The 14,522-nt window shown below is 38.0% G+C and overlaps 1 long non-coding RNA gene across 2 annotated transcripts in view; it reads left to right on the forward strand.

Moving 5' to 3' along the window:
• Positions 1-575: 575 nt before the first annotated feature.
• The window catches only part of LOC122680583, a 278,166-nt gene continuing 264,219 nt past the window's right edge, over positions 576-14,522 (forward strand). For both annotated transcript variants that reach the window (XR_006336724.1, XR_006336725.1), the window contains exon 1: positions 576-678. This is a non-coding gene — a long non-coding RNA (uncharacterized LOC122680583). The remainder of the gene's footprint in view (positions 679-14,522) is intronic.

The raw sequence follows: 14,522 nt of genomic DNA on the forward strand, positions 1-14,522 counted from the left end.
AAGTATTTACTCTGTCTCACTACAAAGCTTCTCTTCTTTAGAGACTCTGATTGTAGGTATGTTGGCTCTGCATTATACATTATGCATTATATCTACTGTCATTTTCATATAGTACTTTAAAAATATATTTCTCATTATTCTTATTTAATTTTGGCTATTAGAGGAACCAATTTTCAAGGTAAAGCAGGTGCATCAACATATTCTGAGTAATGGCTGTGTGTGCAGTAACCAAACTTACTGTGTCCTTGTTCTATTTTCCGGCTGCAAAGGTGATGTCCTCTCTTGTGTGCCAGGCAACGATTGTCCCGTTATCTTGTTCAGTTTTATGCCCTTTCTAAGTGCAACCTTTGATTTGGTGACATTTCCAAAGCAGTGTGTAAGGAAACTTGTTCATGTGATATTCATTAAAGTCACACGGCTAACATTTCTGCCCACTTCTTTTGTGAGAACTAGATAGAGAAAAACACTTTGCCTTCTTTCAAAAGAGACATAAAACAGAGATCTGGACCACTTGTGGATATGGAAACACCTCTATGGTCTCATGTTAGAGGTGGTTTATTGTCTGCAGTGTCCTGGCAAATCTTACACTGCCTCAGTTATGCTCCCCAAGAGTTTTTCTTTCAATTCATGGTTCTGAATCCAGAACTCCATGATCCCATCTATAGAGTGATGATATAGGTGAGTGAAATTCTTATTTACCTAACTGATTTACAGAGTTGCTATGAATACATTTCCAATTCAACTTAAATATCTTCATTGCCTACTATTTACTTTTTCACTTATGTATTTCTCAAGAAAATTCTATAAAAGAGGGACTATTGTATTTAATGAAAGAAGAGACTGAGACCCAGAGACATGAAATAATGGTCCATTGTTGCCCAGATAAATTTGCAAGTTTCTAATTAGATCTCAGGATCTTGGATACTAAAGCTAATGTCTTTCTTCTATACTGTGTAACCACTCACTAACTGCAGATGAAGGAAGCCTTGTTAGGTAAATCTTGACTTATGTGAATCTTGACATTCATTTTCCTAGTGACCTCAATATGTCATTTACTTTTCAGATCCACTAAAAGAGAGAAAACAAGTTTTTTTTTTTTTTTCACTGAAGAATGCAACATTAGAAAGTTTTCTGATTTTAAATAGGGAGTATAATGACTAGAATATATTTCTAAAGAAATTCAGGCAAAATAGCAATGCAGGATGTGACTTGACAATATAGATTTTTATTTTCTGCAAGAAAATACACACACCCACACACACACACAAATCCTGCTCTTTTGAACCTGATAGAATCTTACACATTACACATTAGTTATTTTTTTAACTGAAATATTTAAGCATACAAAAATAAATTATTTTGAAATTTCCCCATAAAGAATGCAAAAACTATAGAACTTCTACAAAATTCTCATTCTTCAGAACAATCCCAAATAGTCGACTCTCACCTTTGGCACCTTTCTAGTTTCTATTTTAGTTGCCCTTGTTCTAGCTGGAATTTCTGTTCCAACCAACTGATAACTGTGTATCCCAATCTTAGTGGACCTTTTTCTCATGCAGAAGTATTACAGTACTCAGGTGTCATTTGTTAATAAGGGTTTATAAGTAGAGTTTGAAGTTAAGTGAGATAATCACAGGGCCAAAAATCTGGTCTATTTGAAAAAATACTTATTATTTTTTTTTAATTTAGACTCTGCAATGATGAGCCCTTAAAGGGACATAAATACCATGGATCCTGCCCTCAAATAGATCAAAGTGAATGGAGAAAGAAATGAAAACAAATATTACTGTGTGGTAAACACAAAAAGCATAGCTGAGAGAAAGGAGTAATTAAATATAAAGAGAAAGTTGGAAGTGTTCCTCAAAGACTTGATAGAAATGTCGTGTATATGACATTTGGATAGATGATTTCAAGATGACATTTGCAAAGGGAGGGAAATAATGGACAGAGCACTGTGACTGAATATAGCATTTGGATGTAAATCTCTAATAATCATTAGGTGACCTGATTCTAATGAAGGAACTCTTTGGGGATGCGATTAGGCGTTTTTTTCCTCCTCAAATCCTCTCAGGCTGTTCTTGATTAACAAATGGGATGGGAAAAAATATTTTGCAATATTTGATTGGAATTTTATGTTGCTAAATTTGTTTTTACTTAAACATTATCAATATACATTTACTGAGTTCTTGTAATAAATGGCATTCCAAAGCAGGAATTAGCCTTGATTAGATATTCTTTATGATGTTGCTATTGATCTCACCAAAATATCTTTATAAAATCTCTTAAAGATAAATTTATTAGAAATAACTACAGTTGGAATGAATATCATCTTGACAAGCCTTAGCAGTGACTCTGAAGTGGGGAGTCAGAAGAGAAATATTTATAGGGCATTGGGGGTCTGGATTCACATTCTTTAAGGGAGAATTTTTTCAGCTTTTTATCTTATATTTGAATATAGTTGATTAGCAATGTTGTGATAGTCTCAGGTGGACAGCAAAGGGACTCAGCCATACATATATATGTATCCATTCAAGAAGAGAATCTTTTAAGATGGGGAACTGATTAGGATTGGGCCAAGTTTGTGATATATCAGACTGTTTAAAAAATAAAGATTACAAGAGAAATCCACACTATCACCAAACCATACAAAAATATACACTTTACTCAGCAATTTACATAAATTTATTTATATATCACAAATACAAGTAACTTGCAGTAATATTCTGAAACTATCTTCTGATATCTCATCAAGAACTAGTAAAATCTTTGGCCAGCTGGGCTAAGGGAATTATCAATGCTCTCGTCTGTTTCAGGTTTTCTTCTCTTGTCATCCTGGTCTTAACTAATTGTATATCCCTTGCTGCTTTGACTTCAATGTGGTCTGGCTGAGATAGTCACTTCTCTGAATCAGGGCATGTATTACTATTTACAGGCAATCTCAGGATGTAATTACTTAAAAACCAAATTTTCAGTGCAGAGTCTTAGTCACCTGTATACAAATGCATCTAGCCATTCCCTTCTCTAGATCCTTTACTTAAAAACGGCCAAATTCCCTTCCTGGTGCCAGATGCTGGAGTGGTGGTGGTGGTTATTACTAGTCAGTTCTAGTTGGTATCTTCCATCCAAGTACTAACCAGGCCCGACCCTGCTTAGCTTCTGAGATCAGACGAGATCGGGCACGTTCAGGGTGGTATGGCCGTAGACCTAGTTGGTATCTATAGTTTTGTTGTTTCTGTCCTGTCATTGAGGAAATGGAATGTGTTTCATGTTATGTATTTACTTAAAAACATTTAAACATCAACAGTATGGTATATAATGTGTATTACTTATCCTTTAAATGTAGTTAAACAGCATTTAAAACACCTATTCAATAATATCCACTGCAATGAGGCTAGATTGGAAGGTTCTAGAGCTTCCCTTGTGGCTCAAATGGTAAAGAATCCCTCTACCAAAAAAAAAAAAAAAAAGAGAGAGAGAATCCCTCTACAATGTGGGAGACCTAGGGTCAGTCCCTGGACTGGGAAAATCCCCTGAAGAATGGAAAGTCTACTCCAGCATTCTGGCCTGGAGAAGCCCATAGACTAATCCAGTGGTTCTCTTCTCTGTCTATAAATTGGAATCACCTAGTGAGGTTTGAAAAATGCTGTTGACTGGATCCCACCCCTAGAAACTCTGATTTTACTGGCCTGGATTATGACCTCAGCTTTGGGATTTAAAAACTCTCCAGAGATGATTTGAACATATTGCGTGGTTGAGAACCACTGCTCTTACCAGACTCTAAAACTCACAAGGTTATGAAGCTTCAATTATTTTTACTTGAGGTCAGCTCTAGGGTATTTATAAATTAGCATAAATGAGGTTATATTTTATTTTGTATTGATGAAATGAGTGATATTCAAGATATACTGATTAGCTAGAAATATATAACACTTCAGCTGTGCTCAGCAGAACTTAAGAATCTTTATCTGTTGTTCAAATCCAAGTTAGTGTATCCCTTTCACAGTGAGGCCAAACAAACTGAAACACGGGAGTTTGGAGTGGAGAAAGATTTATTGCAAGGGTCAAGCAAGAGAATAGGACAGCTTATGCTCAAAAGGACACCAATGGGTTTCAGGGAAGCATTTAAAAAAATTATTTACTTATTTTAAATTGGAGGATAATTACTTTACAATATTATGATGATCTTTTGCTATATGTCAATATGAATTGGTCACAGGTATACATGTGTCCCCTCCATCTTGAACCCCCTCCCATCGTAGTCCCCACCCCATCCCTCCAGGTTGTCACAGAGCACCAGCTTTGGACACTCAGGGAAGCATTTTTAAGGCAAGATGCGGGACGGGAGTTTCAGGGTACGTGGTCAACTCATGCACAGGTCTCTGATCTGTTGATGGTAAGGTAGGATGGCAGTATCACAGGGGTTAACTTTACCCTCATGCTCCAGCCAGTCTGAGGGCTTTGTGCTCACTGTCACTGTGTGGTTAACTTTCTCCATTCAGTGGGGGCTTTAGTATCTATAAAATAATTCAAGCATGTGCACCAGATACTGTTATTTTTGTACTTCAGGGAGGAACTAAAGATTCTGTTCTGCCATATGGCTGATATCTGTGTAAATTGTTAACGGTTCTCCTGGCCCAATTGCTACTTTTGTCACTACTCAGTCACATCCTTTCAATCACTAATTTTTGAGGGGAGGGATGGGAGACTACAGCTTTTCCACAAAGAAGAGGCGGGCAGAGGGCATGGGGAAGGGGTCTGTCTCAGGAAGGCCCAAAAGGGTCCTGCTTGGTTGCATACCCTGATTCTAAACTCCATCAGTCTCGCATCCCAACACCTTTGGAGGGTTCTGTTACCTGATTCAACTAGAATATTATCTGGGAAGGACACCTATAACCTTCATTTGCTTCTAGACATTGAGATTATTGATACACACCAAAGAAATCCTTATAAACAAATTTATTTAGGGCAGTTTGCAATATGTATACACATTTCTGATTTAGAGTATCCCCTGGAGAAGGGGATGGCAAACCATTCCAGTATTCTTGCTTAGAAAATCCAGTGGACAAAGGAGCCTAGCAGGCTACAGTTCATGGGATCTCAAAGAGTTGGACATTACTGAATGAATAAGCACATCACAACAATTTTCAGTTTTTAACTTCCATCTGCAGTAGAATTCTTCATAAGCAGTAATGGAGTCATCATAAAGCTGGCACTTCTGAGGTAGTGGTATCAAAATCTACTTTGGGTGGGTTTTTAGAATATGTCATGTGGACTCTATACTATGTTACCCAATGATTTGATAATTTCAGGAAAAATGTCTTATAAATCTAATATGGAATCCTGGGCTTTCTATTGCCTCCATGTGCTGGGTGCTTAGTCGCTCAGTCGTGTCTGACTCTTTGCGACCCCATGGACTGTAACCCGCCAGGCTCCTCTGTCCATGGTGATTCTCCAGGCAAGAATATTGGAGTGGGTTGCCATGCCCTCCTCCAGGGAACCTTCCTAACCCAGGGATTGAAACCAGGTCTCCCACATTGCAGGCAGATTCTTTACCATCTGAGCCACTAGGGAGAAGTATATTGAAATCATCCACATAGAGTGAAGGCACAAATCTTAATTGAACAGCTCCATTCATACTGAAAAGTGAATATGTCTGTGTCACCTGCATTTTTATGTAGATATCGACTATTTCCACCAGCCTAGAAAGTGGACTTGTGGCCCCTTCCCATGAAATAACCCCCCTCACACACATGCACCAAGAAATCACTCACTAATTAATTACCTAATTTTACCTAATCTAGCACTTTATTTAAATGGAATCAGATAGCACACACTCTTTATTTCTGGCTCATTTTCTTTAGCATAATGTTTTTGAGATGCATCCATGTTCTTTTTTATCGCTGAGAAGTATGCATGTGTGCGTGCATGCTAAGTCACTTCAGTCATGTCCTACTCTTTGCGACCCTATGGACTGTAGCCTGCCAGGCTCCCCTGTCCTTGGAATTCTCCAGGCAAGAGTACTGGAGTGGGTTGCCATCCCCTCCTTCATCGAATCTTCCTGACTCAGGAACTGAACGTGTGTCTCTAGAGTCTCCTGCATTGTAGGCAGATTCTTTGCTGCTGAACCACCAGGGAAGCCACTGATAAGTATTCCATAGAAAAAATATACAGTTTATTTATCTATTTTCCTGGTGATGGACACTGGTATATTTCCAGTTTGTGGTTATTATGACTAAAATTGCAATAAATATTCTTACACAAGTCTGTTTGAAGACATATGTTTTCATTTCTCTTGGATAAATATCTATGAGTGGAACTGTTGGATCATAGAGTGAATGTGATTGGACCATTTAAATCTCCACTGGAAAGGTAGGAGAATACTATGAGCTCCAGATTCTGACAAATGCAGACAGCATATTAAAAAGCAGAGACATCATTTGGCCCACATAGGTCCATATGGTCAACGCTATGATTTTTTCCAATAGTCATGTATGAATGTGAGAGGTGAACCATAAAGATGGCTGAGCATCGAAGAACTGATGCTTTTGAACTCTGGTGCTGAAGAAGACTTGATAATTCCTTGGACAGCATGGAGCTCAAACCAGTCAATCCTAAAGGAAATAAACTCAATTCACTCAATCAAATCAATCAATTCATCAGAAGGACTAATGTTGAAGCTGAAGCTCCAATACTTTGGCCACCTGATGTGAAGAGCTGACTCACTGCAAAAGACCCTGATGCTGGGAAAGACTGAAGGCAAGAGGAGAAGGGGTGACAGAGGATGAGATGGTTGGATGACATCATTGACTCAGTGAACATAAATTTGAGCAAACTCTAGGACATAAGTGTAAGTGTAAGTTCTGGTGGCTCTATGGTGGGGTTAATGGCGACCTCCTCCAAGAGGGCTTATGCCATACTCCGGTCTGCTGCACCCAGAGCCCCTGCCCCTGATGCAGGCCACTACTGACCCGTACCTCTGCAGGACACTCTCAGACTCAGTCCCTGTGGGGTTTCCTGGTGCGCACAAGGTTTTGTTTGAGCCCTTGGAATATCTCTGGTGGGTATGGGATTTGATTCTAAATGCCATTTTGTCCTTCCTACTGTCTTGCTGGGGCTTCTCCTTTGCATTTTCATTCCAATCCCAAAGAAGGGCAATGCCAAAGAATGTTCAAACTACCGCACAATTGCACTCATCTCACACGTTAGCGAGGTAATGCTCAAAGTTCTCCAACACAGGCTTCAACAACAGTATGTGAACCGTGAACTTCCACATGTTCAAGCTGGATTTACAAAAGGCAGAGGAATTAGAGATTGAATTGCCAACATCTGTTGGATCATTGAAAAAGCAAGAGAACTCCAGAAAAACATCTACTTCTGCTTTATTGACTATGCCAAAGCCTTTGACTGTGTGGGTCACAACAAACTGTGGAAAATTCTTCAAGAGATGGGAATACCAGACCACCTGACCGGCCTCCTGAGAAATCTGTATGCAGGTCAGGAAGCAACAGTTAGAACTGGACATGGAACAGCAAACTGGCTCCAAATCAGGAAAGGAATATGTCAAGGCTGTATACTGTCACCCTGCTTATTTAACTTCTGTGAGAAGTAAATTATGAGAAATGCCAGTCTGGATGAAGCACAAATTGGAATCAAGATTTCTGGGAGAAATATCAATAACCTCAGATATTCAGATGACACCACCCTTATGGCAGAAAGTGAAGAAGAACTAAAGAGCCTCTTGATGAAAGTGAAAGAGAAGAGTGAAAAAAGTTGGCCTAAAACTCCACATTCAGAAACCTAAGATCATGGCATCTGGTCCCACCAGTTCATGGCAAATAGATGGGGAAACAATGGAAACAGTGAGAGACTATTTTGGGGGGGGGCTCCAAAATCACTATAGATGGTGGCTGCAAGCCATGAAATTAAAAGATGCTTGTTCCTTGGAAGAAAAGCTGTGACCAGCCCAGACAGCATATTAAAAAACAGAGACATTACTTTGCCAACAAAGGACCATCTAGTAAAAGCTATGGTGTTTCTAGTAGTCATGTATGGATGTGAGAGCTGGGCCATAAAGAAAGCTGAATACTGAAGAACTGATGCTTTTGAACTGTGGTGTTGTAGAAGACTCTTGAGAGCCCCTTGGACTGCAAGGAGATCAAACCAGTCAATCCTAAAGGAAATCAGTCCTGGATATTCATTGGAAGGACTGATGCTGAAGCTGAAACTCCAATACTTTGGCCACCTGATGCGAAGAACTGACTCATTTGAAAAGACCCTGATGCTGTGAAAGATTGAGGGCAGGAGGAGAAGGGGATGACAGAGGATGAAATGGTTTAATGGCATCACTGATTTGATGGAAATGAGTTTGAGCATCACTGATTTGATGGAAATGAGTTTGAGCAAGTTCTGTGAGCTGGTGATAGACAGGGAAGCCTGGTGTGCTGCAGTCCATGGGGTAGCAAAGAGTCAGACACGACTGAGTGACTGAACTGAACTGAACTAGGACATAGTGATGAACAGGGGATTCTGATGTGCTGCAGTGCATGTGGTTTCAAAGAGTCAGACAACTAAGCTACTGAACAACAACCACATCCTGAATAGTATTTGTATTCATTCTTTTTCATTTTAACTGTTTCAGTGGTTGTGTAGTAGTTTGTCATTTCTAATTATGGTTTTAATTTGCTTTTCCCTGATGACTAGTAATATTGAGCACTTTTTAATGTACTTATTAGACTTCACATTTATTTAGTTTTTTTCCTTACAGGAATATGTGGTTGTGAAAAGGCTGGGATGAGACACAAGTCTGAGTTGAAATAAGGTGACAGAGCAGAGATTCCTTCACTTGGCTAGATCTCCTAGTGACTGGAAGCAGCTTTTGCAAAATAGAGATTCCCAGGATCTACTGAGATCTAGTGTATCCTCAATTGTTTTTTTTTTTTTTTTTTTTTACTTTTAACAAAAATTATTTATTTTTTAATTGAAAGATAATTGCTTTATAGAATTTTGCTGTTTTCTATCAAACCTCAACATGAATCAGCCACAGGTATACACATATCCCCTCCCTTCTGAACCTCCCTCCCATCTCCCTCCCTATCCCATCCCTCTAGGTTGATACAGAGCCCTGTTTGAGTTTCCTGACCCATATAGCAAATTCTCGTTGGCTATCTATTTTACATATGGTAATGTAAGTTTCCATGTTACTCTTTCCACACATCTCACCTTCTCCTCCCCTCTCCCCATGTCTCCCCTCTCCTCTTCTTTATGTCTGTTTCTCCAGGCAGAAGCAACCTAGATGTGCATCAACAGATGAATGGATAAAAAAGCTTTGGTACATATATACAATGGAATATTAGTTAGCCATAAAAAAGAACACATTTGAGTCAGTTCTAATGAGGTAGATGAACCTAGAGCCTATTATGCAGGGTGAAGTAAGTCAGAAAGAGAAAGATATTATTGTATTCTAATGTATATATATGGAATCTAGAAAAATGGTACTGAAGAATTTATTTACAGGGCAGCAGTGGAGAAATAGACTCAACAATCTTCTTTTAGGAATACATTTACCTGTTTTTAAATTGGGTTGCCTATCATTTTGTCATTGAATTGTACAAGTTGTTTATATATCCTGAATTAAAATCTTTCACCAGTTACATGAGTGGTGAATATTGTCACCTTAGTCTGTGATTTGCCTATTTATTTTCTTAATAGTGTTGTTTTGTTTGAAAACAAGTTTTTAATTTTAATTAGTAAGATTTATCAATTTTTTCTTTCATCACTAATGCTTCCACACTATTACCTAAGAAATATTTGCCTTTCTCAAAATTGAAACACATAGTTTTATATTTCTTCTTCTAGTGTTTTAATTTGAGTTTTTATGGTTGCATTTGTGAGCTGTCTTGAAATAATTTTTGCATCAGTGACTTTCCTTTTCCCTTTGACTTAGTTTGGTACTCTTGTTAAAATAATTTGATAGTACTATTTGTGGGTTATATTTTGATGAACAAATTTAGTAGCCATGAAACATTACTACAGTTTACAATTAAATAGTAAACTGTGCTATAGACTCTCAACAATAAAAACTTTTTTCTTGTAACATAGCAGAAGACAAACATCTTGCCATACTTTATAAATTTCTCATTAAAATATCTAGGAAACATGAAAACACATGAAATTTTTGACTACCTTTATCCAGTCTCCCCTCCCCCAAACCCTGTACCTCTAATAACCACAAATTTGATCACTTTTTTTTCTTTTTTTTCATTTATTTTTATTAGTTGGAGGCTAATTACTTTACAATATTGTAGTGGTTTTTGTCATACATTGACATGAATCAGCCATGGAGTTACATGTATTCCCCATCCCGATCCCCCCTCCCACCTCCCTCTCTACCCAATCCCTCTGGGTCTTCCCAGTGTACCAGGCCCGAGCACTTGTCTCATGCATCCCACCTGGGCTGGTGATCTGTTTCACCCTAGATAATATACATGTTTCGATGCTGTTCTCTCGAAACATCCCACCCTCACCTTCACCCACGGAGTCCAAAAGTCTGTTCTGTACATCTGTGTCTCTTTTTCTGTTTTGCATATAGGGTTATCGTTACCATCTTTCTAAATTCCATATATATGTGTTAGTATGCTGTAATGTTCTTTATCTTTCTGGCTTACTTCACTCTGTATAACGGGCTCCAGTTTCATCCATCTCATTAGAACTGATTCAAATGAATTCTTTCTAATGGCTGAGTAATATTCCATGGTGTATATGTACCACAGCTTCCTTATCCATTTATCTGCTGATGGGCATCTAGGTTGCTTCCATGTCCTGGCTATTATAAACAGTGCTGCGATGAACATTGGGGTGCACGTGTCTCTCTCAGCTCCGGTTTCCTCGGTGTGTATGCCCAGAAGTGGGATTGGACTTTTTTGAAGAATAGTTGACCTACAACACTATGGTGGTTCCTGGTACACAACATAGTGGTTCCATATTTCTATATATTTCAAAATCGTTTCCACAATAAGTCTTCGGTAGTCAGATGGCTGGTTAGCTTTGTCATTAGGAGATCACACATGTTAGTACTTGTAAGTCTTCATCTCTATTTTTTTCTAGCAAAGGATCTGCGGTCTTTGGCCTGGAGATATCAATCTAGCTGCTGCTATTTTGAAACCAGGTGGGGTGGGTTTGGGGTGTGACTCAGTGGTTGAGTTTTCAGACTTAACCATCGTTTTTGGTACAGCCTCTCACACTGGCCCTTCTCCATGCCTGGAGCTTGGGGCTACTCTTGGTAAACTGTCCACAGAACAAACCCTTGGTCTCCTGCTAATCTAAAAATTCTACATTTGGGCTACAAATCTAACTGCTTCTTCTATCACCTGACTTTTTGTTGGTTTCCACCTTTCATAGTTGCTTAGGTTTGACTCTTTTCCTACTTGTTAAGCCATTGATTTAGTCTATTTTTATTTCCACATTTATATGAATAGTTTGTTTCTCACATGGTCTCATTTGCATTGATGATGGAATTGGTTTTATGTTTCATGTTGTCCCCATTATTTTGGGGTGATTCTTTGAGAAGTGAAAAAAAGTGAAAATGTTTTAAACTCCCCTTTTTGAAACTACACATCTCATTGATTTTTAAGAAAGAAAAAAAACCTCTCAAACTAATACAGCAAAAGGAAAAACATATCTATTCCATCTTATTCTGTTTGTTCAAACAAAACTACTAAGATATAAGCATCAAACCTTGCATGAACAGTCTGAAACCCATAAATGAAGATGAGTATAAATAGAACTAATTTGTTTCTGATAAAGAATTGAATGACTGATGCATAATGGTAAGCATGAATGTATTAAAAGTCCTAATTCACAGTAGAATATATTCTTATTCCTGTTTATTTCTTGGATTAGATATTTCGTATCCCTGTTGCATTTTTACACTGTATTTCACATAGACAAGCATTTATTACCACCCCTACTTCTAAAAAAACAAGTTAAAACTATTATCATCTTAGCATATTGTGTTAGTCACTCAGTCGTGTCTGACTCTGTGAGCCTACCAGGCTCCTCTGTCCATGTAATTATCCAGGCAAGAATACTAGAGTGATTTGCCATTTCCTTCTCCAGGGATCTTCCCAACCCAAGGATTGAACCCAGGTCTCCTGCATTGTGGGTAGATTCTTTACCGTCTGAGCCACCAGGGAAGCCTGTCTCAGCATATTAGGTGGCAGTAAAAATTCATTCTATTTTGTACAATGCATTCTGAGACAGCCACTAGAGGCAAAACATAGTGCCTCACAAGATTAATTTTATTTTCTAAAATAGATTCCTTGTTCTATCACATAGTAAAGTAATTCTTTTTTTTTTTCCTTTATTTATTTATTTATTTTTTCAGTGGGTTTTGTCATACATTGATATGAATCAGCCATAGATTTACACGTATTCCCCATCCCGATCCCCCCCCCCCCCCCACCTCCCTCTCCACCCGATTCCTCTGGGTCTTCCCAGTGCACCAGGCCCAAGCACTTGTCTCATGCATCCAACCTGGGTGGATAGATTCCTTGTTCTATCACATAGTAAAGTAATTCTTAAAATATTTTTCCAAATTATAGACTTGGTACAAGTCTATTATCTTTCAAATATTTTACAAATCAGCTTAAATTAGAACATAGATTTCACAATTTATGAAAGAAAAGTTTTTTCTCTTTTATTTTACTTAAATGATTTGTTTAAATGCTAGTGGGAAAGTTGACTAGATAAACGGCTAAGAGAATGATACGAGTGTTAGTTTTATTGAGTCCTCATTACTTTCCTTCTTATTGCACTGTTCAAGAGAGGTATCTGATTTCTTGAGAGCCAAGACCTGGCAGTGTCTTCTGCTAATAATATCAGAAACTGATGGAGTGAGAAGGTAAACAAATTGTCCATGGACACTTTTGGGGGATGATGTTTAAGAGATATAGCAGTAACATTTGGATATTGCTGCAAACTTATACTATGCCATCAATCGCTAATCAATCAAGATGGGAAGATAAGCGTGGCACAGTAGTATTAAAACCTAGCAAGCCCAGCAACTTACATAGCACTAGACTTTCGGCCCTGTTTTTGATGTATCTTAAAAGTATCAGAAGGTAACAAGAGTAGGGAGAACACCAGAATTTAAAAGGAAACATTGCAAATATGGCTGAGAAAAATCCCATGCTCCAAAAAACAATTAGGTCAACCTAATTTTTCTTGCCTGATGTAGGTTAAAAAAAAAAAGACTCCTGACAAAGAAAGATTGAACTAACCTTAACAAACATATGGGATGTATCATTAAAAACTGTGTCTGTATCTACTACAGCCATAAGCACAAAACAAATTAGAGTTTGGAGGTTGGATGATTTAAGACGAGGAAAAGCCACAACTAGAGATAATTCAAATTAGGCTTAGTATGCTGGTAAATGCATTGCTTATCATTTGAGACAATTTTTATAATAGATTATAGTGATAGATTTAATTTGGAAAGTAAAAGGAAAGAATTACTCAGTGATGATTATGGTACAGTGTAAGGGTTTATTGAAATTTTCTTTTAATCTAAGATGTTACTATACCTGAAAGTGTTAGTTGCTCTGTCGTGTCCATCTCTTTGCGACCTCATAGTGATTATTCAGCAGATTATATAAAGTAACTGATTCAGTGTTCTAATAATTAAAAAAAAATTAACTGTGTTACTATGTTAAGAGAAATTCAATTAACTTAATGCTTTGCCATACACTTGATGAGAGTTTCATTTTTTGTTTTTGCATGTGACAACAGTTTAAGAGTATGGAGTGATCTATGTGTGAGAACCACTGTTGTGCTCATTTCTTTTTTTTTTTTCAATTAATTAATTTATTTTGATTGGAGGCTAATTACTTTACAATATTGTAGTGGTTTTTGCCATACATTGATATGAATCGGCCATGGGTATGCATGTGTTCCCCATCATGAACCCCCCTCCCACCTCCCTCCCTACCCCACCCCTCAGGGTCATCCCAGTGCACCAGCCCTGAGCACCCTGTCTCATGCATCAAACCTGGACTGGTGATCTGTTTCACATAGGATAATATATGTGTTTCAATGCTATTCTCTCAAATCATCCTACCCTCGCCTTCTCCCACTGAGTCCAAAAGTCTGTTCTTTACGTCTCTGTCTCTTTTGCTGTCTCGTATATAGGGTCATCTTTGCCATCTTTCTAAATTCCATATATATGCGTTAATATACTGTATTGGTGTTTTTCTTTCCGACTTACTTCACTCTGTATAATAGGCTCCAGTTTCATCCACCTCATTAGTACTGATTCAAATGCATTCTTTTTAATAGCTGAGTAATATTCCATTGTGTATATACCACAGCTTTCTTATCCATTCATCTGCTGCTGGACATCTAGGTTGCTTCCATGTCCTGGCTATTGTAATCAGTGCTGTGATGAACACTGGGGTACATGTGTCTCTTTCAATTCTGGTTTCCTTAGTGTGTTGCCCAGCAGTGGGATTGCTGGGTCGTATGCAGTT

This window comes from Cervus elaphus, chromosome 22 (genome assembly GCF_910594005.1).
Source record: "Cervus elaphus chromosome 22, mCerEla1.1, whole genome shotgun sequence".
Classification (NCBI taxonomy): domain Eukaryota; kingdom Metazoa; phylum Chordata; class Mammalia; order Artiodactyla; family Cervidae; genus Cervus; species Cervus elaphus.